Source organism: Equus przewalskii, chromosome 15, assembly GCF_037783145.1.
Source record: "Equus przewalskii isolate Varuska chromosome 15, EquPr2, whole genome shotgun sequence".
NCBI lineage: Eukaryota > Metazoa > Chordata > Mammalia > Perissodactyla > Equidae > Equus > Equus przewalskii.
Window position 1 is genome coordinate 65,823,481 of NC_091845.1, and position 25,585 is coordinate 65,849,065.

The 25,585-nt window shown below is 35.1% G+C and overlaps 1 protein-coding gene across 21 annotated transcripts in view; it reads left to right on the forward strand.

Moving 5' to 3' along the window:
- The window catches only part of TBC1D5 (TBC1 domain family member 5), a 565,096-nt gene that overhangs the window by 145,544 nt on the left and 393,967 nt on the right, over positions 1 to 25,585 (forward strand). The window contains exon 4 of one of the 21 annotated variants that reach the window (XM_070575959.1): positions 6,200 to 6,259. The exons of the other annotated variants lie outside the window; for them this stretch is intronic. The gene's annotated coding sequence lies outside the window, so the exon portion shown is untranslated. The remainder of the gene's footprint in view (positions 1 to 6,199; positions 6,260 to 25,585) is intronic. 21 annotated transcript variants of the gene reach the window in all.

The window sequence follows — 25,585 nt, forward strand, 5'->3', positions numbered from 1 at the left end:
GCACAGCAAAGGAAATCATCAACAAACTGAAAAGGCAGTGTGCTGAATAGGAGAAAGTATTTGCAAATCGTATATCTGATAAGGGGTTAATATCTAATATAGAGAGAGAACTCACAAAACTCAATAGCAAAAACACAATCTGATTAAAAAATGGACAGAGGAACTGAATAAACATCTTTCTAGAAAAGACATACAGATGGCGAACAGGTACCAGAGAAGGTGCTCAACATAACTAATCATCAGGGAAATGCTAATCAAGACCACAGTGAGATATCACCTCACCTGTCATAATGTCTGTCATCAAAAAGACAAGAGGAAACAAGTGTTGATGAGGATGTGGAGAAAAGGGAACCCTTGTGCACTGTTGGTGGCAATGTAAATTGGTGCAGCCACTATGGAGATCCTCCAGGAATTAAAAATAGAACTACCCTATGATCCAGCAATTCAACTTCTGGATATATATCCAAAGGAAATGAAAATAAGATATAAAAAATATATCTTCAGTCCCATGTTCACTGTAGTAGTATTCACAGTAGCCAAGATATGGAAAAGCCTGAGTGTCCATCAATAGATGAGTGGATAAAGAAGATATGTACATACAATGGAATGTTATTCAGACATGAGAAAGAAGGAAGTCTTGCCGTTTGCAACAACACGGATGGACCTTGAGGGCATTATGCTAAGTGAAGTAAGCCAGACAGAGAAAGACAAATACTGCATGGTATCACTTATGTGAAGAATCACTTATTGAGTGATTAAGAATGACTTATTGGGAAATTCACGACATTAAGTGAACAATTCAGTAGCATTTAGTACATTCACAGTGTTGTGCAACCACCACCTCTCTCGTGTTCCACATTCTTAAGAATTAAAAGAAAAAAGTCAAACTCATAGAAACAGTGGAAAAGTAGTTGCCAGGGGTTGGGAGTAGGGGAAATAGGGAGAGGTACAAACAGACAAAGTTATAAGATGAATAAGATCTGAGGATCTCATGTATAACATGGTGACTAGTTGATAACACTGTATTATATAGTTGAAATTTGCTGAGACTAGAATTTAAATGTTCTCACCAAAAAAAAAAAGAAGGAAAAAAGATAAATATGTGCAGTGATTTATGTGATAATTCAGTAGATGGTGGGAATCATTTTACATTGTATATTTATATCAAATCATCACGCATTAAATATCTTACTATTTTATTACTTTCAATTATACCTCAATAGAGCTGAACAAAATAAAAATAAGAAAAATGTGAGAAAGAAACCAAAAAGCAAAAATCCCTATTCCTATCACGTAGACTAAAACATATAACCTATTTTTTTTAAATTTTACTTGAGTTTAACAGGGGGGAAAAACAGAAATGAAGCTTAAATTATTAGTGAACTTCAGTTAAATGCTTTTTCAAGACCATAAATATTAGTTCCTAAGAGTCTTCCAGTGTTAAAGAAAATCATGGAAATCTTAAATACTCTGAAAATAAGAAAATAGGAAAAGTCTGATCTAAAAGCAAAGTATCTTTTTATTTTAAAGTAACGTATTGAGAAATTCACGGCATAAAGTTCACTGAACAATTCAGTAGCATTTAGTACATTCACAGTGTTGTGCAACCATCACCTCTCTAGTTCCACACATTTTCATCGCTCCAAAGTAGAATGCCTTTCCCTTTAAACAGTTTCTCTTCATTCCCCCAACCCCTGGTATCTGTCAGCCTGCACTCTGTCTGTATGGATTTGTCTCTTTTGAATATTTCATATAAATGCAGTCATACAGTATATGACGTTTCATGTCTGACTTCTTTCAGTTGGCATAATGTTTTCAATGTTCATCCATGTTGTAGCATGTATCAGTACTTCATTCCTTTTCATAGCTGAATAACACTCCACTGTATATATAAAGATAAGTAATTGGCTTGCTTCCTTCCACCTTTTGCCTATTGTGAATAGTGCTTCTGTGAATTTATGTGTACATGTGTACTTATTTGAGTACCTATTTTCAGTTCTTTTAGGTATATGCATATGAGTAAAATTACTGGGTTGTATTGTAATTCTTTAACTTTTTGAGGAACCACGAAATTGTTTTCCACAGTGGCTGCAGCATTTTATATTCCTACCAGTGATATTTAAGGGTTCCAGTTTCTCTACCTCTTTCCAGTACTTTTTATTTTCCATCTTTTTTTGATAGTCAGGATTTCTTATGGTAGTGAGGAATGACTTTCAGCACAGTACTGTTGTAGAGAAATGATTATATCCAATATTTCTTATATACTGAGTATACATCAATTCAAAGTATCACTTAATTCTGTGTTCCTTCTGGAATTAACCAACCAGTGGATATTGTTTTCCAGAATAAAAAATTTCTACTTTTCTTCATTTTCTCAAAATCATACTATATTTGGTATCATGCATCTACATTGCTTTTTTTGTCTATAGTTCTTCGTTTTTATGAGACTAGTAAATTACCATTTGTTTTGTGTAATGCTCATAGGAAATCTGTCTCTCTGTTTTTATGGATAGCATATCGCAATTGTACTTCGAGGCTCCTAAATCGTAAAATAACATTTTTGTAAGGTTATGTACTCCCTTTTTTTTTTTTAAAGGTATGCTTTTTTGGTGAGGACGACTGGCCCTGAGCTAACATCTGTTGCCAATCTTCCTCTTTTTTTTTTTTCTCCCGAAAACCCCAGTACATAGTTGTATATCCTAGTTTCAAGTCATTCTAGTTCTTCTATGTGGGATGTCGCCACAGCATGGCTTGATGAGCAGTGTGTAGGTCTACACCCAGGATCTGAACTGGTGAACCCTGGGCTGCCGAAGCAGAGCATATGAACCTAATCACTTGGTCATGGGGCTGGACCCTCTATTCTCTTTTTGAAGAAATAGTTCATTTAACCTAGACCTTCTATTTTAATATGGACCAGAGCTTCCTTGGTCTTTTGGTCAAATGTCGTTCTCAGATTTCTTGTTATTATATTACTGGGTTAGTTCCAATGTTTTTTATTTCTTATTGTCATCTTTATTCTTAGATTTCTTTAAAAAATTTTTCAGGTTAAATTGTGAAAGATGAATTTTCTGAGTTGTGCATATTAGAAAATATTTTTCTTGTATTCTCACAGTTGATTGATAATTTAGGTGGATATATATTTGTAGATTTAAAACAATTCTTCTCAGAACTTTGAAGACTTTGCTCAATTTTTTCTTTGTTTTTTGGTGAGGAAGATTGGTCCTGAGCTAATGTCCGTTGCCAGCTTTCCTCATTTTTTTTTTCCCTCCCCAAAGCCCCACTACATGGTTGTATATCCTAGTTGTAAAAGTCGTTCTAGTTCTTCTATGTGGGATGTCGCCACAGCATGGCTTGATGAGTGTTGTGTAGGTCTATGCCCAGGATCCGAACTGGTGAACCCCAGGCCACCTAGGTGGAGTGCATGAACTTAACCACTTGGCCACAGGGCCGCCCCTGCTCATTTTTTTTCTACCATCAGTTATTCCTCCTGACAAATATGAAGCCAGTCTTACTCACTGAAGAGTGTTCTAGGAGATATCACAGTGAAAACAAAATAGAGAAAAATTCTTAACTTGATTAAGTTTGCATTTTAGGGTAGAGAAGTCTACAAGAATCAGGATAAATAAGTAAAATATGTGCTAGATAGTGGTTATGATACTGGTGCTATGAAGGAAAGTAAAGCAAGGAGTGGAGGATAGAGAGTTCCAAATATAGGGAGAGGGATGGAAATTTTAAATAGGGCAGTGAGGGAACGCCTCAGTGACAGGGTAACGTTTTAGTAAAGACTTGATGAGGTGAGGGAATGAGTGTCTCCAGCGGACGGAACAAGAAGTGCAAAGGCTCTGATGTGGGAATATTACTGATGTGTTCAACGAACAGCAGAGTGGTCAGTGTGGCTGCAGCAAAGTGAGGGGAGAGTAGCAGGGATTAAACTAGAGAGGCACTGGAAACCTAGGCCTTTCAAAGATGTGCATTTGGCTTTTATTCTGAATGACATGGGGACCCGTTAGCAAGCGTCATTATCTGATTTATAGTTTAAAAGAATTGCAGTCTGCCGGGTTGAGAATCGATTTTAAGGGAGCAGGGGCAGTAGCAGGGGCACCATGTGAAGGTTAGAGGTGAGGGATAATTGTGGTTTGAACAACAGGATTTACTGATGGATTGGACTGGAGTTATGAGAGAAAGAGAGGAGTCAAGAATGACTCCAGTAATGTTTTTGGTCTGAATAACAGGAAAGTTAGAGTTTTATTTAGTGAAGAAGGGGAAAATTATAAAAGGGAGTACATTTCGGGGAGAAGGTCAGGAGATTGGTTTTGGACATAGTAAGTTGGAGATGTTTATGTTCCAAGGAGATAGATATACTGGTCCAGAGTTCAGGGGAGAGGTCTGGGATGAAGGAACAACTGTGGAAGTTGTCAGTTGGAGATCTTATTTTTAGAGGGGTAATATTGATGCAATGCAGTGAATACAGCTAGAGGCAATTGAAGGTCTTAGCTTTGGGGCAGGTTAAGTAAAGGGATTAGGAGAAGAGTAATTAGTTTAGGAGGCCGGGGAAGGAAAACCAGTGAGGTAGGAAGAAAACTCCTTTGGCTTTCAGAATATCTGAAAGGTAATAAAGCTAAGTGATGCAAATGTTTCAAGGAAGGGGAATGGTCGTTTGTGACAGATCTTCCTGAAGAGTGAAGTTATAGATGAACTGTGAGTTGACTGTTGGATTTAGCAATGGGAGGTCATTGGTGCTTTTGAGGAGAGCAGTTTCAGTAGAGAATCAAAGTCTGATTCGAGTGGCTTCAAGGGAGAGTGGGAGGAGAAATAAATGTGACAGCTCAAGAGGGAAGTTGGGGTTAAATGAGGGTTTTTTTTTTAAGTAGAAGAAAAGCAGCATATATTAGTATTAGGAATGCTCCAATAAGAGGAATAAACTGATGGTACAAGAAAGTGGACAGTTGCTGCAGCAATGTGCATGAGTAGAGAGCTTGGTCTTAGGTAGGAGCAGGGATGGCTTATCCTTAATAATAGGAAGGAAGGCAGAGTGTGTAGGCACAGATCCATCTTTAAAAATCTTTCGTCAAGTTTTGTATTAATTCCAGGATATGTGACATGCAAGAAGCATCATGACTAGCTGCTTCCCACTTCTTTGGGTCCATCCCGTTCTGCTCACCCCTTCATGGTTTTTGTTTTAGCAATGTAAATGAATGGTGGTTTCCAGTTTAGGAATTTTTTGTTAAAAAAATTTTATTAATGAAATTAAGACATATATCAGGCATTTATGAGTGAAAGACCTCTTGAAGCTTTTGAAAAATCTCAAGTGTGTAAATATTTCTGTAGTATGTTCTAGAGAACTGCCAAGCTACATTAAGATCAGAAGCAGAGCCATCAACTCCTTTCTCACACCAGCCTTAGGGGGCTTATAGTTCAAATTCATTTATCAGAAAAATGATAAAGTACTTCACGTCCTGGATTGCTTGAATAAGGGTGAAATCATGGATGTAAAAATCTACGAATGCTAAAGGTCTGCTGTGTTCCTTATGACTCATTTTTCTCCTAGTCACCTCAGCACAGGAGCACAGTCAGTGATTATGGCATAGAATAATAGCTTTGGAGTTCTAGCATTTTCTTCCTGATATAATGTGACCTCTAGGGTCACTCTCATTTGTTTCTGAATTCTAAGAATGTTGCTCTTCCTACCCATTCTTGCTCAAGTTCCCAGCTCTCAGTAGTGATATAGCTCCCCCTCTGGCTGTAGATACTGCTCATGGCATCTTGTGACATAATTCAAACAGCTTGTTTGCTGAGCTCCAGGTTAGGAGCTTAAGTTAGGAAAGATAACAGGTGGAACGGGAGCAATTATGAGACCAAGAAACTGAGCAGCCTTGTGTTTACGATTCTCCACAGCACCTCTAGTGGGTCACCTCTTGGGTTTAAATAACCAGTTTCCATTCTTTGCAGACCGTACCTTTCTCTAAAACCTGGCATGAGTTCCTTGGTCACTGAGCTGAAAGACATTTTGAGTGATATCTCCCATCCGTCCATCCATTCACTTGTCCACTTAGGACACATTTACTCAGAGATGTATGTTTGGTATACTGTTGGTTTACTTAGTCCTCTGTCTGGGAGCGCTTGCTGTTATGGAACTAATAGTGAGAAATAAGATGACTTATGCTGCTTATAACTTTATTTTGATTTCCTCTAAATGCAGGTTCTAGCTTATTGCATTCTTCTTTAAGCAAGAATAAAAGTTCTCTCTCATCTTCTTTTGGTATGTACCCACATTATATCATGGTCTAATATGTGAAATATATCTATTATTTGTGGTGAGGCTGCCTCATTCTCATTTTCAGAGGGAATAGTTCATGTGTCACAGGGCACTCCTTCACCACCTTCGTAGCTGTTTCCCTATTAAATATATTTATTATTAAACATCGTTTAATTTGTCTCTTTTCTGGGCTTCAAATATACTTTTCTCCAGTGGGTTGCCTTTTTGTCATCGGGAACTTAGTTTCAGTGTTTAGGTTACTGACTTAAACTGTTTGCAGTGACTTTCCCTTTATAAATACAAACTTGTTTGCAAAAATCTTAGTGCAAGGGGCTGGCCTGGTGGCATGGTGGTGAAGTTCGTGTTCTCTGCTTTGGCAGCCCGGGGTTTGCAGATTCAGATCCCAGGCATGGACCTACACACTGCTCTTCGAGCCGTGCTGTGGCGGCATCCAACACAGAAAATAGGAGAAAGATTGGCACAGATGTTAGCTCAGTGACAGTCTTCCTCAAGCAAAATGAGGAAGATTGACAACAGATGTTAGCTCAGGGCCAATTTTCCTCACCACAAAAAACTAACAGTGCAAAAATCCCAACTATCTCATTCTGACACATTTGTGTTCCTTTGCAAGCTAATACTGATGTCCATCCTTGAACCTCCACTCCCATCCTAACAGTTTTTCTAAGTTAAACAAGGCGAACTATTGTATCTGTGGAGTTTTATTCTAGTAGAATATTTTGAGTAACACATGAAGATGGTTCTTAAATATTTTTAATTGAATTGGAAAGTTTTAAGTGGAGAAGATGTTTGGGAATGTAGGGAGAATGTGAAACAGTAATTTGTTTATAGACTAAAATGTTACCAGCTTCTAGAGTAGACAATCTGAATTCGTCTATTCATTTGATCAGCAAATACTTATTTACTTTACGGCAGGTACTCAGCTAACTCTTAAATAAATACGTTATTTTAAGATATTTTCCTTTTTAAACTGGATGATGTAAGGAACATCAGTTCCCATTTTTTGTCAAGTTTATTGTGAATTTTTTTAGGTTTTTAACGTATATGCACTAGACATAACTTTCACTTTTTGATAAGGGAGAAACGGTAAACTCTAGATAAAAGTGAAATGTGGAAAAAACAGAATCTATTTCATTTCCCCTTCCTCTTACTCACTTTTACAAAGACTTAATGAATAGTAAAACTGATCAACAGTTTCAGCTCCTCTTCCTTGCAGTTCTGCTAGTCTTTGTGGTTCCTAGTAGACCTGAAAGAAGCATCATGAATTGGAAAGGAGAAGTTATATGAACACTTAATAAGACAAATAGAAAATGAATCCTTTGTAATTGAGAGGTAACTGTGTTTCTATTTTACGTAGAAATTTGATATTATTACTGTAGGTTATTCACAGTCATGAATACTTTGTAGTCTGTCAATAGCTGACCCATGTAAAGGGGATTTTTAAAAATCTTTAATTTGTAGTCATTTGACCATTATGGTACTAATATTTTATTATTGTGACAGAGTAAGGTTTTAATTATTAAAAATATATATTCAAAATCTTGTAAGTGATATGAACAATAATTTTGCCTCAATTTGAGTTACTTAATTTCTTCCGTATGTAGTGAATATGGGCTGAAGATACTTTGAAAGCCTAAATTACTTGAAATATATTTGAAAACTCTCTTTTTGTGTACTTCTGTTCAAAGTGTTACATATTTTTGGATCATTTATAGTATAGGCTGGAAGTTTGGAGTTTTACATTTTCAGTGTTATAAAGACTTAGATATATTTGTGTTGGTACTATTGGAACTAAGTAATTTTATCCACCTAATTGTCATTCAGCTTTAGCTGTCTGGAATAAAATTTCTTGAAAGAAGTAGCCATTTTCCACATGAAATAACAGTTTTAAAATGTTTTTCATCTGATAGCTTGTATTTTAATTTTTATAAATAGAACCGAGGAATTGAAGTATTTATGTAGTTAAGGAAGGTTATCAGCTCAAGTTCAGTAGTATGTTGTTTGACATTATTAGGCTGAAGATATTTTATAGTTAAAAAAATGTTTAATTTTGCTTTTGTAAAATACATGTGCTTTTGTTATATCGTATGTGTTAATCTAATTTCCTGTTGAAGTCACCGATTAAAAGGGAATTGTGTACCAGTGGGGTTCTAAAACCTTGACATTATTTTAATCTGATAACAAATGGGTTTAAGTTCATGTTCTTTCAGTTCTTGGCAACAAATCTAAACCTGTATTTTTTGGATTTATGAGGATAAGTCCTGCTTTGGCAATCTTGTAGATCCTCAAGAGAATAGTTAAACAGTGATTAATCATTGTTTCTTCACTGAGTGTGCAGAAAAGAATGGAAAAGCTGCATTTCACACTTCTGAAGCAATTAATCCCCATGATCTTAGCCAGGTTTGTCTTGTAGATAAGTCGGGATACAAAACGGTAGCTAATTTATCAATGTATGCATGCCATAAAGTATAAAACACACAATTTATTTCATATCATTTATAGTCAAATGTAAAAAAAGAGTGACTTTGCCATATCCAAGAGTGTTTCCTACATTACCTTCATATAAACTAAGTACCAGAGATTACAGTGGGATTCCTGTTTATTGTGCACATCTGGTGCAGTCACTATGCATTTTCTCATTCACTTGCTGGCATTTTTAGTGATTGTGGCATAAATCACCTTGCTAATCAGAAACATAAGTGACGGGAAGTCATCTCCTTTTTTTGAACAATGGGAAAAAACATATGGCTTCTTAGACAGGACTTGGCTGCTATACTATTTATGTGGCATTATATTCTGTATTTAGAATTTCATATTAATTGCAGTGGTTTGATTGAAGGCATTGAACACCCAGGGTTTGTGGTCAAAGTATTTGTTTTGTACTGAAAGTATTTGTTTTGTACTATTTTCATAACATAAACAACAAAAGGTAAAATTGTATACCTTGTATTACAAACATTTTTTTAAATAAAAACTACTGTGAGAAGAGTTTTTAAGATAAAGATGAATTGAAGAAAAAAAATATTTTTAAATGTATGGATGTTTCCACAGCTGCATAGATACAGTATTACAAGTTACAAGTTAGTATTTAGTTATAGCTATTTCAAAACACTGCATGGATTAGAGTAAAAATTACTCTCCTTTAAGTGCTAAAAACATAATTGACAGTAGTTTGCTTTTCCAGAAGTAGTAGTATTTCGAGATGAGTTACATTTATTGATGAACTGTTGTTTATTAGTTGGAACCACTTCTGCATATGCTACAACTAAAAGTAAAAGAGGAAGTAAAGCTTTGTAAAACATAAGAAATTTATATGTGCAGACTTTAAAGACTATCCTCAGTGTGTTTGTTGCTGTTTGTTATAGAATGCTTACTGTAGACTTGAAGGGTTTTTTCTTTTTCCTCAATAGTCACTTAATTCTCTAATATAATAGCCTTTCATCCTTATTTGACTTTATAATACTTTTCTTATTCCTTATTACTTTCCATTTTCTTACTTTTGGTTGGGAAGAAAAGATTTAGTTTGAATGTGTAAATTTCAAATGAAAATTTACTTATTCGGAGAACTTTGTGTCCTTTACAGTTTGTTTTCTATATTACTTGTGATTATAAATTAGTGAGGTGAATTTTTCAACAAATATGTCGGAGCCTATTTATTCAAAGGTGTGTTATTCCCTGTAAAGTAGTCCCCTTGGGAAGATGTATACATAATCCATTAATCAAAGTATTTTAGGAATGTCTCTTTTTGAATTTTCTTCAGTTGAATTGATTTATAGCTGCCCAAAATGGATACTTTGAAGAGAGATAAGATTCATTTTGTGTATATATGTGCTAGTATTTTTGTTAAAAAAAATCAATCAGTCATAATAGCTTGTATTGCAGCCTGTATATATCTTGTAGATAATTGGACACTCTGAATAGAAATATGGTTTTGAAAAACTGCCTGAGTTTTAAATAAGTGGCCATATTTATCCATTTTGTTTTAGAAATCTTTTATGATATTGTCTTAAGGACCACCTGCAGGAGTAGTCCACAAATTGAATAAATGCAACATAAGGAGAGGCTATTTTTTTTTCTGTTGTTGTTGCTTGTTTCAGAAATGCCACCGTGCACATTCTCTAAGGTATAGTGTGCTGTTTTTAAGAATATATTTATAACTGAATTGAAATCTTTTTTCTAGATTAAAATTATCCAGTGCTTAAAATTACCTGAAATCTGCACCATCCTGCCTCAATCCTTGCCCATTTTTATTCCTTCATACTATGAAAGCCCCTTTCCCCTCCCTCTCCTGTGTTTCTTTTTTCTTTAGATTGAGATGTATTTGTTGTAAAGATCAATTTTAAAGTTATACAATTTTAAACACATATATATGTGTTTCCTTTTTCTTCACCAAAATATAAAAATTCTAGGAGGAGATGTTGTTAAAATCCAAGAAATACACGATTTATGAGATGGCTAAAAGTATCAAAATAAGTGAGGAAAAATAAAGAGTTCTATTTTTAGTGACTGAACACTTTGGAATTTGTTAGTAATGGAGCTTTGAGGAAAGATTTCTTTCGTAAAGTGCTTGATGGGAAAAATATATTAACCTAAAGTATTTGCTTATTCATCATGTTTATAAAGCCAGGAATTTAATTTCTAAATGTATATCAATTTTTGAATGAAATTAAACTACCAGTAATGTTGATATTCATTGCACACTTTGTTTAAAATTTGCTTTTATTTTCGGAGAATTTGCATTTTTTCTCCTCTAGTTCATTCTTTGTCTTATTTACATTCATACTTTGTTGGTACATATTACCCTCTAAAGTAGATTCTGAATTGAATATGGAACTTGCAGGAAAAGTTATAGTTCTTTCCTTATGTTCTCATGGCATAAAGAATGAATCCTGCTGTCACAAGGATAAGCTTGCTGGTGATTCCCAGCCAGGCGCATTATTGCTCCTGCCCTCTCACTCTCTTTCCCACCTTGATGTTTGTGTGGACGTGCCTTTTAGAATGCTGACAGAGGTGGAATCCCTTCTACTGCCTGAAGTGCTGTGGGGTAGGTGGTGTGACCTTTGGCCTAATCACACTGAAATTCAGATAAAAATGTTAATTTGTGAAATAGTTCCCCAAAGGGAAGCTTTTATTTGTGAGTGAGAAAGCTACTTTGAGTGGTGTATATAATTCAGAAACTTTAATGTGAAGTTTTTAATGGAGTATATTAAGTATGAGAAACATAAAGTAAGAAAGGGTATCCCATATTTAAATAGTTTTGTTCTTTTGTTTTAGTGTGTAACACTTTCTGGGTAGCATGTTCCCGTTGTGGTCCTCACTTGTGTTTACTGAAGGGGTTGAGCTAGATCTGGGATGTGGTGACCAGCAGGGTTGGCCTGCCAGTAGTCTTTGACGTGAAGCAGCAAAAGTGAATTTTTTTAAAGAAAAATAAAGAATAAGGAGCCAGACCTTATTGTGATACAGTCTCAGTTGTTAGAGAAGCAGCATTTCTGGATTCAACCTGGGGTCTGTTTTGTTTTCTGGTCTACACTCCTTAGTGGCTTTGTGTCAGAGACCTGTGGAGACAGAAAGATAGGTGGGCCGTAAGAAAAAAAATTAGAACAGGACAATAAGGAGAAATAACTGTAAGATGCCTGGAGGCAAGCAGCACTGCCTTTGTACTTTGTAAACTGAGAGAACAGTAGAAAGGCATTCTTTCTCTTCTTTGCCACAGTCCACTGAGTAACTGGCATTTTACAGACTGCACTGTGCTGGGAGTGTTAGAAAGGTGTGGGGCACCTTGGGTGCTACTGGACAAACAGTTGTTAGAGCAGAGGGGAAGCAGGGCACACTGAGAGGGTATGCTGAAGAAGTGTGTGCTGAAGAAGCTGCCGTGGTGCCCTGCCAGTGACAGTAGCGACCAATAATCAACAGTACAGAGGAAAAGTACTTGGATGGGGGAACAGATGAGGCCCACCTAAGCTTAATTTGGAGGGAATGGAACCAGCAGACTTCAAGTACCACACAGAGAGGTGCAGAGAGGGGCAAAATGATAGATGTGCCATGTTAGATGACTCTTATCTGACTGATCTTTCTCTTGAATACGTGTGAGATACTTCAGGATGACTCCCAGAAATGTTCTAGGGGACAATTTGCAGGAGCCTGGCATCCTACATTGTAGGTTGTATTAGAGTTCTCCAGAGAAACAGAACCGGTAGGAGATAGATATATAGATATAGATATAAAAATAACATAGATTTTGGCTTATGCAGTTATGGAGGCCGGGAAATCCCACAGTCTGCCATCTGCAAGCTGAAGAACCAGGAAAGCCTGTGATGTAATTCATTCTGAGTCTGAAGGCCTGAGAATTGAGGTGAAGGGGGTGGAGAGTGGGAGAGATGGTCTAAATCTTGGGCTGAGTCCAAATAGTTCAGCTCAAGCTGGGAGAGCAAATTTGCCCTTCTTCTGCCTTTTTCTTTTGTTCCAGCCCTTAATGTATCGGATGATATCTACCCACATTGCTGGGGGCATCTTCTTTACTCAGTCTGATTCAGATGCTAGTCTCTTTTCTTAGACATCCTCACAATCACATCCAGAAATAATTTTTTACCAGCTATCTTAGCATCACTTAGCTTAGTCAAATTGACATATAAAATTTGCCATCACAGAGGAGAAGGTGAGAACCAGCAAGTATGAGTTAGATTTATTTTTTAAAGTAATTTACATATTTATTGAGATACTAAGGATCTTTTCTTCCTTCCTTTTTTTTTTTCTACTTCTTCCCACAAAACTTTTTGCTTAGTTACGTAGAAAACAGCATTCTTGGTGTTGGATCAGCAAAGTTAAAATATGATTCTTTCCCCTAGGAGTTTGCAGTTTATAGGAGAGAGAATGGCAGTTAAAAAAATTAACATCTAGTGTGATGAATGATATGACAGAGTAATGCATGGGGTATAGTGTACCCCCGGAAAGGGATACTTAAACCAGCTTGGAGGTGGGGCTGGGTGATGGTTCCAAAGAGACTTGCAGAGAAGGTGTAGGCTGATCTGTGTGTGAAGGAAATAGTGAAAATACTGTGCAGAGGGAAGTATTGCCTGTAGTGGCCCAGAAATGACTGCAAACCTAAAGTGTGTCTGAGGAACTGCAAGTAGTTTGGGTTTACATGTTGGGTAATAATTGAGACCTGCGACTACAGATATAAAAATCTCGATTTTTCTGAGAGTTTTGTGGATTATACTAAGAGTTTGGGCTTTTTTTCTTGAAGAAAAAAAAGAGACTAGGAAGGAAAACAGGATAGAAAAAGCCTCAGATTGCAATGCTAGGCATTGTGACCTGTTGAAGGAACTTAAGCCAGGGGGTGATGTGATCAGATTTGAATTTTAGAAAGAGCGCTTAAGTGACATTTAAGCACATAAGTGAATTGAAGGGACATCTCAAGAGTCAGGATACCAGTTAGGAGACTGTTGCAGGAGGTCGGGGTGAAAGTTGAGACACTAAATTAAGTTAGAGTCAGGAGTAAGGGAGAAGAAGGAACCGATTTAGAAGGTAGAATTGGTCAGATTTAGCAGTTAATTGGATGTGAGTGGGTCAAGAAGAAAATGCAGGTATCTGGCTTGGGCAGATGGTTGGTTGGTGGTGTCATTCCTTAGAGAGTATAAGAGGAACAGTTTGAAGGGGAAGAGGAAGACTTCTGTTCAGACATCTTGTTGATTAAAGATATTTAGAGGATGGTTGAATATATGGTTCTCTCAAGTATAGGAGATCAGTTACAGTAAGAGATGTATGCTTGAAATCATTAACATAAATTTTGGAATGAATTTTTCTTTTTTAAAGGTTGGCGCCTCAGCTAATATCTGTTGCGAGTCTTTTGTTTTTCTTCTTCTTCTCCCCAAAGCCCCCCAGTACATAGTTGTATATTCTTGTTGTAGATCCTTCTGGCTCTGCTGTGTGGGGAACACTACCTCAGCATGGCTTGCTGAGCGGTGCCATACCACACCCCGGATCCAAACTGGCAAAACCCTGGGCTGCCAAAGCAGAGCACGCGAACTTAACCACTCAGCCATGGGTCTGGCCTCTGGAATGAATTTTTCTAGCAATTATTTGCTGAGCATTTTTTAAGCATTGTGTTAGGCATTGATGAAACAAAGATAAAAAATATATTTCTCAGGGGTGTGTAAGATTGCCCAGGGATTGTAGGTAGAGATGAGAAGAGGACCTTGGACAAATTGACTACTCTCAAACATAGGATGAGAAAAGAGGCATGTGTTGAGGAGATGAAGGAGGGAAACTGATGGTGTGACTAAAGACAAAGCAAGAGACAGCAATAAGGAGACTGTGCTGAATATAGAGGGGTTAGAAATGAAGTGCTGAAGAATGCTCGTTGAATTTGACATCCCCGATGTGCCTTGGTAAGCAGTTGGAGTGGAGTGGTATGGAACATAAGTCAGTTCACAGGATAGTTGATATATAAATGGGAGATAAGGCATTATAGACTACCAGTGAAAGGCATTATTTCCTATTGAATATTCAGATTATTGTCTGTGAAGAGCTGGCTGTTAGAGGGGAATTCAGGGCTGAAGGAATTTGTTGTTCTTAATTTAGGAGAGATTTCAAAATTTTTACATGTTGATGAAAAAAGTTAGGAGGAGGAGAGAGAGGTGGATGATATAGGAAAGCAAGTTAAAACAGTTAAGTTTGGAGCAAGGTATATGAAAAGATGAGACGTATTTGGAGCCAAGGCTGGTGGAGGGATTAGTTTGTATAGGAGGAGACCAATTTTTTTTTTTTTCCACTGATAATACTGGAAATATGAAAAAAGTGCATGTGACAGTTCAGGTCCTCCAGGAAGCAGTTGCCAAGATAGAAATGGTAGTTTTAAGAGATTTGTTGGGTGCAACCTTTGGAAGGTAAGGGAGAGAGGGAGCAGGAGTAAGCAGGGAAAGCCTTCACACAGTAATGCAGGTCTGACATCTGTGATAAGATAAGAGGAAGGAAGACAGATTGGAGAGGAAGAATCTCAGATAGCAGTGCAACTTTGAGAAAGTCTCAGCCAGACCAGTGGTGAGGGGTGGTGGGGTGAGCAGAGCAAATTTTGCCCATGAGAGATGCCCTGTGTTGGGCAGGAATGGTCTTCCTCTGACATCTCTTGCTTTGGTGGGGGCGAGTATGGCCTTGGTATGACACTGTGATGGATCCTTGAAGGTATGACAGCTGGAAATTGTCAGTGGACTGCAGTCCTTAAAGCAGTTTCTGTCTGAGTGATGCACCTTCTTGGCTGCCACAGTGGTGTGGGTGTTTCCATTGGGTGAAAGGTGGAAGGAATTCCTACTGGTCCGTTATTTTTTCTGCTTTCAGCAAACTGAGTATAGAGTCAGAGAACATGACTGAGTTTGAGCAAGTGTCGAAGAGTCTTTAGGAAAGGTAGAGCTGATAGACACGGAGCAAGAGAGGACAATGTATTGGTAAGAGTTCATTATGATAGTAGCTAATATAGTCTACGATTTATAGGGAAAGAAGTGAAACTGGAAGGGGAATGAGGAATTGAAATGGAGTCAAAGAACAAGGTGTTTCAGTGAGTGAGGGAGTAAGAGAGCTTAAGGATAGAGGGAATTGTGATGATAAAGTGCTATATTAGTTTAAGATTAATAGCCAAACTCCAGGAAATACTGATATTTTGAAATCCTATCATGTGAATTGGGAATAAAATGTTTCCAGCAGAAAATAACAATTATGTATATGCACCATAGAATCAATCATAAATACCATGACAAAGTATAAAGGTATCATAATTACTTAGTTTTAGTAGTGTAACTTTTCTGCAAAGTAGTTTCAGAGCCACTTGTATATCAAGTTTCTTAATTGACTAAATCTGTTGTTATCAAGGGGTGCAGTTTTTTTCCCGAAGAACTTGCTTTTTTATGGATTTTTAAACAACTTCTCTCTTAGCCTAAGAAAATATTTTTCTTTTTTTTCCTCAAAAGAGAAACAAGTGAATTCTGCTCTTCTGAAGGGTTTGGTTTGTTTGTATCTTTTTACCCTTTAGAAAAGTTAGAGAAGTGAAAAAACTATCAAAGCATTTATAGCCAAACATTTCTTGAACTTAAAGTAATAAAAGTAAGATAGTTTTAAATACATACAAACAACTTTTCAGTAGCTCTCCTTTTGCAGAAGGGAATCAGGAGTTACAACAAATAATTTTAGGTAGTTAACATAAGAAGATGGATTGATACAAGGATGGACAAATGGATAGAAATAATAATAAAGCAGATATACTAAAATGTAATTGAAGATTCTAGGTGGGTGTTCACTGTAAAATTCTTTCCCCTTTTCTGTATATTGGAAATATTTGTAGTAAAACGTTGAGAAAGTAATATCATAGCATCTGCAACTTTGAAGTGCATTAAAAATGGTGGTCTGATGGATTAGGTGGATAGGTAAGTGATAAAACAAGTATAGTAAAATGTCATTTATAGAATCTAGGTCGTGGGTATATGAATGTTCGCTGTAACATTTTTGCAACTTTTCTGAATATTTGAAATTTTTCAGCATAAAATGTTGGAGAAAATAGTGTCATAAACAGAGCAATGTTGGGCACTAGAAGTCTGAGTTCTAGTTGTGTGACTTTAAGTAAGATAACTAATCTCTGAGCTACAGTTTTCTCTTCTGTAAAATGGGCATAACATCTAGTTTTTGGAAGGTTTCAAAAATTTAAAAAATAGCTGTAAAGCAAATGGCAAATGACAGACGTTTGAAAATGCCTCTTATAATACTGAAACTGTAAACTCCAAATTTAGGGACCATATCTTGGTTTTTGCTTAATATATTTAGAATTTCTTGGTTAATGGGCCAGTTAATTATTTGATAGAACTAAAGATGAGGTGAGTTTGAGGGCAAATTTTTATTATTAAGACTGCTTAGTCTCACACAAACAATGTCTGTGCCCTATGTTTAGAGCCTGTAATGTTTTCTGGCATAGTCTCTAAGTTAATCAGAGCTGGTGTCCTCCTGATGGGAAGTTAGAACCATCCTTATATGAAGGATGGAATCTCTGACTTTCTAGTACCTATCAAGGAAAGTTTGATGACCTTTGAAAATATTTTCATGTTATAAAATGCGTAAGTTCTCTGAAGTGGAGTTAATGTATTTCATCCGAATATGTGTATATCATATGTTAGAGTGAAGTGTTTTGTTGAATTAGTTTTTTTAGAATATATAGTCAATGCAAATCATATTTACTACTAAATATATATATTTATATACATATTTATAAATATATAAATATTTACTGCTTAATATTCAGTAGTACTATCTTCATCAATGACGTTCTTTTTTTTTCTAATAAAAGTCACTCATACTTTTGTTTCTTTTTAAGACATAAACTTAAATTTCTGATTTGTTTGGACTCCAGCCTCAAGTGCATCTATAAAGTACAATCCTGTTGTTTTTTATTTGTTCTGTTTCATATGCAGGGTGGATAAAAATTACTGAACTTTTTATATTCATGTAAATTTATTTAAAATTAAATTCAAATTTACCACCATATGCCTCCAGGGCTAAACATAATATAGACTATTATAATCATTTATATAAATTGGTTTTAAAAACTAGTTCAATATGTTGAATCAATATGTCATGAATTTCATATCTATATAGTTGTCATCCTAGTAAATTCCATGGCATGTACTTTTACAGCATACAGATTTTAAATAAAATTGAATAGACTTTTCTAGCCTGCATTATGGAGGAACTCCTGTTATCTTCCAGTTGACTGATTTAATATCAGGAAAGAACTATGCTACTTAAATGTGGATCAGCCAGATTTTGTATATCCATCAAGTCTTTTAGGACAGAGTTTTTAATCTCTCAGTAATATTTACCATTTGTCCTTCATTTGCTAATCTTTGTGTGATATACAATAACATGAAAATAAACATTCACCTCAAAGGATTGTTCAGAGGGTGTTCTTCTTTTCTTTCTGTAGGTATTTGCCAGTCTATAGCTACAAATCCTTATGAAATTTTAGGAGAATGAGGAGGCATCTTTGAACCCATGTAATTCTGCATGGTTAGTTAATTAGTGTATTTTGTCAGTTAGTGAAAACTGAAAGTACATTTACTTATGTGTGTGTAGGCCAGATTTGTGGTATTGTTGAAATTAATAAAGTATCCCCATATTCACATAGTTAGGGATCACTAATATACTAGGAATGTCAAATGTTCTGTAGTTTACATGAGTTAAAATTTAAGCATGAGTAAAATTTTGGCAACTTACAGATATAAGTAAATATTGGTAGAAAAAAATAGGCAATAAACTTATTCTTGAGCAAAAATCTAGAACAAGAGTAATGAATTATAAAATAGTGAATATGTTTCCTGTTGTCAAAACAAAACAAAAAGTCCCTTTCCATTATTAAATGCAGATCTTTTTATGATTTAAATTTTAGTTCACTTAAATTCTGGCAAAATTTCAAATATAAGAGATTTAATTTAAGCAGGTGTTATATATTTGTCATTGGCCTTGAATGTTAAAGAATGCAATAGACTACTATTTCTATGTAATTATAAAAATCAGGTTATTTTTAGTATAGCCTAACAGTTATGCTATTTAATGCTTAACAAAGAAATATTTAATATATAAACAACACTGGTTTCTATCAACCCCTTGACAGTGCTCTCTTTTCATAACCAAACTGTGTTAATATATTTAACCTGCCATTTGTTTATGTTTATAAAGAATTAGAATAACCTATTTTTAAAAAGACTGATATACACTTTTATTTAGCACTCTCTCATTTTCTCTATTAACTAAATATAAAATATCAATGAAAAATGTTTCTTATATCCTTGTAGAATTTATTTTCTTAAAAAGGTGCCTGTTAGGATCATTTGTTCTGAAATCTTACTCTTCACAAATTAAAAATGAATGAAAAATGTAGGAAAAAGTCCACCTTTAATAAAGTTGTCATCTTTCTAAATGCTTTCCAGAACATTTTTACCATAGGCTGCTATGTTCTATGAAGAGAAGAAGTGGGAAGAAAAGAAGAGTTAGTGTACTGTCTTAACTTGTTATTTTGATTCAGGAGGTCAGGGTTTTTTTTTTTTTAATTTTTTACAATCTAAGAATTTTATACCTAAATACTTTTTGTTTTTGAATATCTTTTGGCCTTTTATACTTGTGGGTGGTTTTTACCTTGTCAAGTGTAGGTATATTTTGTTTATTTAGACTAATTTCTAATTGTCTTAAGAAAGCATTGGAAGCTGAAGACTATAAGTCATTTATTTTCACTGTGTAGTATTTACTGCTGTGCTGTATATACATTTTATATTTATGTCAGGAAAGGGTTGCAGAGGGGTGCTTTAGAACCACCTTTTCAGCTCTAAATAGCTATTGTGTACATATGGTAAGGTACTGCTGCTTAACAATTAGTAACTGCTTTGATGAAACTAAATTACATGTTTAAGTTCCCATCAGGAAGTCGCTTCACATATCTGTATTAATGTATTCAAGGCTCGAGAAGGAAAGTTAATTTTCCAGCTTAAATATTTAATTCAAGCTTAAAATTTAGTCTGTAATTAGAGCTCCCAAATGGCAGGAACATGGAGTATTTGTCCATTTTAATTAGATTGTTGTTTACCTATTAATTATATATCATATCTTGTCATATAGTTTTGATGGTAACAGATGGTGCTAGGAGTTAGTAAGGGTTTCAACAAAATAAGATTCCACATGATTTATTAAGTTGCACTTTATTAGTGAGTGGTCTGCTTTAGTCAGGTTATTCTCCCGAATAAGAACTGTGCAACATTTCGCTAATTTTGGTAATTACTCTTTTGTGGAAATATTGAAGACAGGAAAGACCGAGATGAGTGAATTCTATTTAGAAACAAAATGGATTACTTTAAGATTCTTTGTTTTTTAGGACTATGTATTGTCAAATTGTATAATTGGTATGAGGTTTAGTGCATTTTGCTAGGACAAAGTCAGGGAATCAGGATTTTATTTCAGTAAAAATGTAGGTATAGGGAATGTTATATATATATATAGTAATGATTTAGAGTATGAGAAATAATACTACAATGATTCTGTTATTTATTTCAAAGATGTTCCTTTTCTGTCTATTGAATTTAGCAAGAAGACAAGGTTCTTTGTTTACCAAAATATCTAAGAGCAGACCCTAGTGTCCAGTGAAGTTGATCTACATAATTTTCATAGTCAAAAAGTAAATGCTAACTAAATAAAAAGGCCTTCTAAGTTTGTTTATACAAGATTTTATTTATTTTTTTGTTACCATCTCAGTTTCCTAAAATGAATTAATCACACGTATGTATGTATATATACCTGTATGTGTGGAGAGAGACAGAAAAACAGACAGGGGAGGGAGAAGAGGAAAGAAAGGAAGGTTTAAAATTTTACTCTTGTATAGACTGTTTGAAATTTACTAGTCCTTAATATCGTTAACTTAAAAGGATATTTGGTTACTGTTTCTTAGCTCATAAGGTTCTTATCCCAGAAACTTTGGTAGTGTTTTATAGCAAAAAGTAAACAGAAGGCCCAGACCCACTTTTACTAATTTCAGTATTTGCTACAGAGGGGTGTCTCCTCATATGTATTAGATCTTCAAAACTGTGTTCTTCTGTTACCCATGTTACCTTCTCTAAGTAGCTTTGTTTTTGATTGGTTTTATGTTGTTTTTGTGTTTTAATTTGTCTCTACTTAAACCATGTCACTTTTTAGAAATATATAATATTTGGTGCCATAACTAATTCTTTATGGTGGAGTTGTATTTTAACATTAAGTGCATGATTCTACCTGTTCACAGTAGGCTGTTATAGATGTGTAATACAGGATTCTTAATATGAATAAAATGCTCATGTAACAGGAATTACCAATTTTATGTGGCTTTAGTTTCATGTTTTTTCCCCTAGGATGTTGAGTGCTTGAAAACTGATCTCAAATATTGTGCTATAATGTTATAAGGTAGGAAGGATGCTGCATTATAGTTATAGTAATTAAAGAGAATATCAAAGGAGAAAAATTATTGTTCATTTAGAATACATATAGCCTTGGTTTGAAAGTTGGATTTTTAACATTTCTACCCTTTGTGAAAATATGGCATTGTGTATGCTTTTCAGCAGAATTTATCAAATGTAACATGTACTAGTTTCCACACAAAAAAAGAAAATAACTAAATTGCAACCTATAAATAAAATGAAAGAAATTTAATTGATTTCTAATTAATTTTAAAATAAAAGAAAAGATACTTATCCTTTATAAAGAAATGAGGAGATAACTCAATTACTTTTTTTTTTAAAGCATGTGAAATATACCATATATATGTTGTAGTATATTTTATATCAGGGGGAAATAAATAAGTGACTATTTGGTGATTTTTAACAGAAACAGCAAGTGAAAATAGAAACGCTGTTTTAGAAATGAGGTTTTCTTTGGGGTTTATTCACCCAACCCCTGGCCCATTGCCTTGTTCCTTGAGAGGACATTTATTTCAACAGCCAACCATGTATATATTTAACTTTTCCAAAGAAAATGGCAGTAGTGAGTACTTTTCTGGAATTATTAAGGTTCTTTCTTTCCTAAAAATAACAGTGTATGAAAAATATTTAGGAAATGTGGTAGTTGATAAATCAATCTCATTACTTGATACTGATTTGAAGCAAGTTGGATTTTTTGACTTGCTTTATTATTTTTTCTTTTTTTTTTTCACTCAGCAGTAGGGTGTTATGCAATGTGATAGGTTCAAAATTAAAATAATCTGTAAGCAGGATGTTCAAGATTTGAGAACTTATGATTTGATGTATGGATGCTAACTTTTTTAAAGCACATAGAAAAAAATTGGTAACTGTTTATTTTGCTGAGTAATTAAGATAGGGATGGTTTGATGAGGTCCTCATCAGTGGTAGTGGGGCATACATAGGGAACCAAGAAGCATGGTGGGCAGAATGGGTTAATGCAGATTCTAAATTTGTTAGAAGTACTCAGTCTTCTCAAACATATGTTTATGCCTCTCTGCTTTTGCTTTTCTGTTCCTTTTGAATAAGATAACCTTGACTGGGACTCCTATTTAATCTTTCTTCAGGATTCAGATCAAATTTTATTTCTTTCGTAAAATATTTTAACTTACACCTTCCTTGGCATTTTGTGTATGCACTTGTCATGTTGAATTATAATTATTTGTTTACATGTCTGTTCTCTATTACACTGTCAGATCCGGCAGCTTAAGGGTAGTATCTTATTTATATTTTTACTCCAGTGTTTTTAGCACAGTCAGTGATTGATAATAGATGTTTAATGAATGCTGGCTAAAAAAATTGATAAAAATAGTTTACTTTATAGGATTATGGCTATAATTAAAGAGTTAGAATGCACTGGATCTTTGTGGGGCCCCTGTGAAATTTTTTTTAACTTTTAAATAATTATTAAGTTTTTTCTTACAAAGGAAATGTCTGGGGAGGTCATTTTTTTCCTCCATTTCCTCCCTCCCCCCCAAATAAGCTGTCTTTATTTTATTTTTTTTTAAAGATTGGCACCTGAGCTAACATCTGTTGCCAATCTTCTTCTTTTTTTTCCTTTCTCTCCAAGGTCCCCCAGTACATAGTTGTATATTTTAGGTGTGGGTCCTTCTAGTTGTGGCATGTGGGACGCCGCCTCAGTCAGCATGGATTGATGATTGGTGCCATATCCACACCCAGGATCTGAACCAGCAAAACTCTGGGCTGCCAAATCGGAGCGCTCAAACCCAACCACTCAGCCACAGGGCAGGCCTCAAGCTGTCTTTGTTTTTTGCTAAGATACAAGTACTCCGTGTTTTTGGTGAGAATAGCCAACAGTACAGGAATATATAAAGTTAAAAACTACCTGTAATTCTTTTCCCAGTGTTGACCATTGTTTCTTAGTTGTATGTGTCCTTCCAGACTCCCCCTACCCCTACACTTTTTTATGCCTTCGTGTCTTTTTCCTCTCTTTTTCAAAATTTTGTCTACATAAAGCCTTTCCAAAGACACTTGAACTATGGATTCTTTACTTGAATTCTTCACGTTGTGGATCTCCTTCTAAAAAAAAGCTTTATGCTATGCAGAATGTACTTGATAATTCCAGTGGATGTTTTCAGGCCTTAATTTGGACTTTTCTCCATTTTAAAACACATTTTTGCCCTTGCTTCTATGATATCACATGTTTCTGGTTTTCCTATTTTCTGATTACTGCATCTCTTTTAGCTCATTTTTGTCTACCTAGTTTTTAAGTGTTTGTCTTCCTCAAGATCCGGTGCTTTTCTCCTCTCACTATACCTTCCTCTTGCCAATCTTGTCCGTGTCCATGACTTCAGTTACCAACTTTGTGTGATGACTCCCAAGTTGACAGCTCCAGCCTAGTTCACTGTTAGGACTTCTAGACCCATATATTTAACTTCCTACTAATGTTTCTCTACTTGGATTCCATGAGAATTCTTGAAATTCGACAAGTCTAAAATTAAATTTATTCTTTTCGTTTGGTTGTTCTCCATATAGTTTCCCCAGTTTCCATCAGTAATATCTTTCTACCTAGTTGTACAACCAGGAAACTCTTACTCATCGTATCTAATCCATCAATATCCCAAATTTTGATATAGGTATGGATCTGTTTTAGACTTAGGTTTTTTTTTTTTAAGATTTTATTATTTTTTTTTTCATTTTTCTCCCCAAAGCCCCCTGGTACATAGTTGTATATTCTTCGTTGTGGGTCCTTCTAGTTGTGGCATGTGGGACGCTGCCTCAGCGTGGTTTGATGAGCAGTGCCATGTCTGCGCCCAGGATTCGAACTGACGAAACACTGGGCCGCCTGCAGCGGAGTGCGCGAACTTAACCACTCGGCCACGGGGCCAGCCCCCTACACTTAGTTTTAATCTGTTGATCTATTTGTTTCTCTTTACACAAATCATACATAAATATATGATTTGTTGCTTTTCCACCTTACAAGGCTATTCCCTTCATATTATTATTGTTTAAAAAATTATAGGTATTCTCAGACGATCTAGATTGACTTCAGAATCTGTTTGTTAAGCCTGCCACTTTCTGTCCTCACAGTCCCTTTGGAGTTTCTATTAGAATTGCATTAGAAGTACCGATTACTTTGAGGAGAATATATATCTTCCCAATAATGAGTCTTCCCATCCAGGAACGTGTTGTACATCTTGGTATAATCAAATGCTGTTTAAGTCCTTCATACGATTCACACTTTTCTCCACCTGGTTTTTTCAGAGTGCACTAAGCTTGTTGTTGCTGTTGTGCTGGAATATTTCCCTTATGGTTCTTTTTGGTTTGTCTAGTGTTTGGCACAGTCCATGGCACAATACTCAGATATTTATTGAATTTTGAGCAGTTTTTGGTATATAGGAAAGCTTTCTTTTTTTTTTTTTTAAGTCATACAGTCTTATGCATTTTATAAATTAAAAAAAATTCTTTTCAATTGATTATCTCATGCTTTTGTAGATGGATAGTGATAGCTGCAAATTATAATTTTGTTTTCCTTTGAAAGTTTATGCTTCTTGTTTCTCTTACTTGACTGATTGGGTTGGCTCAAGTCTCCCTAACAATGTTGAATAAAAGCCAATATCCTTGACTGTTTCTGACTGTTAAGAGAAATGCATTTATGTTTTACCATTATGTCTGCTGTTTGTGTTTTTTCTCTATCCTAATAAATGCTCTATTGAGGAATGACATTTTATTTTTTACTTGCTTATTTTTTAATTAGAAATGAGTGTTAAATTTTATCAAAGGTTTGCTGCATTCAATTAAATAATATTATGGTCTTTTTCTCCTTTAGCTTACTTGTGCAGTTAATAGATTTTCTAATACTACATTGCCCTTGCCTTTCTGGAAATATTGTGAGATCATTGTTCTTGCGCTCTCTTTGTCATGCTTTGGTGTTAGTCATGCTAACATAAAGTGAATTGGGACACTTTTTCCTTTCTCTCTTGTTATGGAACAGTTTAAACATAATAGGAATTTTTAATTCCTTGAAGGTTTGTTAAAATTTGCCCATACTATAATTGAGGTGCCTTTGGTTGGGAGTGAAGGGCATTGTGATGGAGGAAAATCTTTGACTATGTTTCTGCTATCTTCTAAAATTATTGGTGTATTCAGATTGTTTGCAGCTTATTGAACTGATTGTGGAAGTTTGTATTTTCTTAGAAAATTATCCATTTCATTAATTTTCTTTCTTATTTCATTTAGATCTTCAAATTTATTGGCATAAAGTTGTAGATAATATTCTTTTTTCCCCTCATTTATTTTAAAAAACTTATTTAGGTCTGGTATTACATTCTCTTTCTTGTTGCTA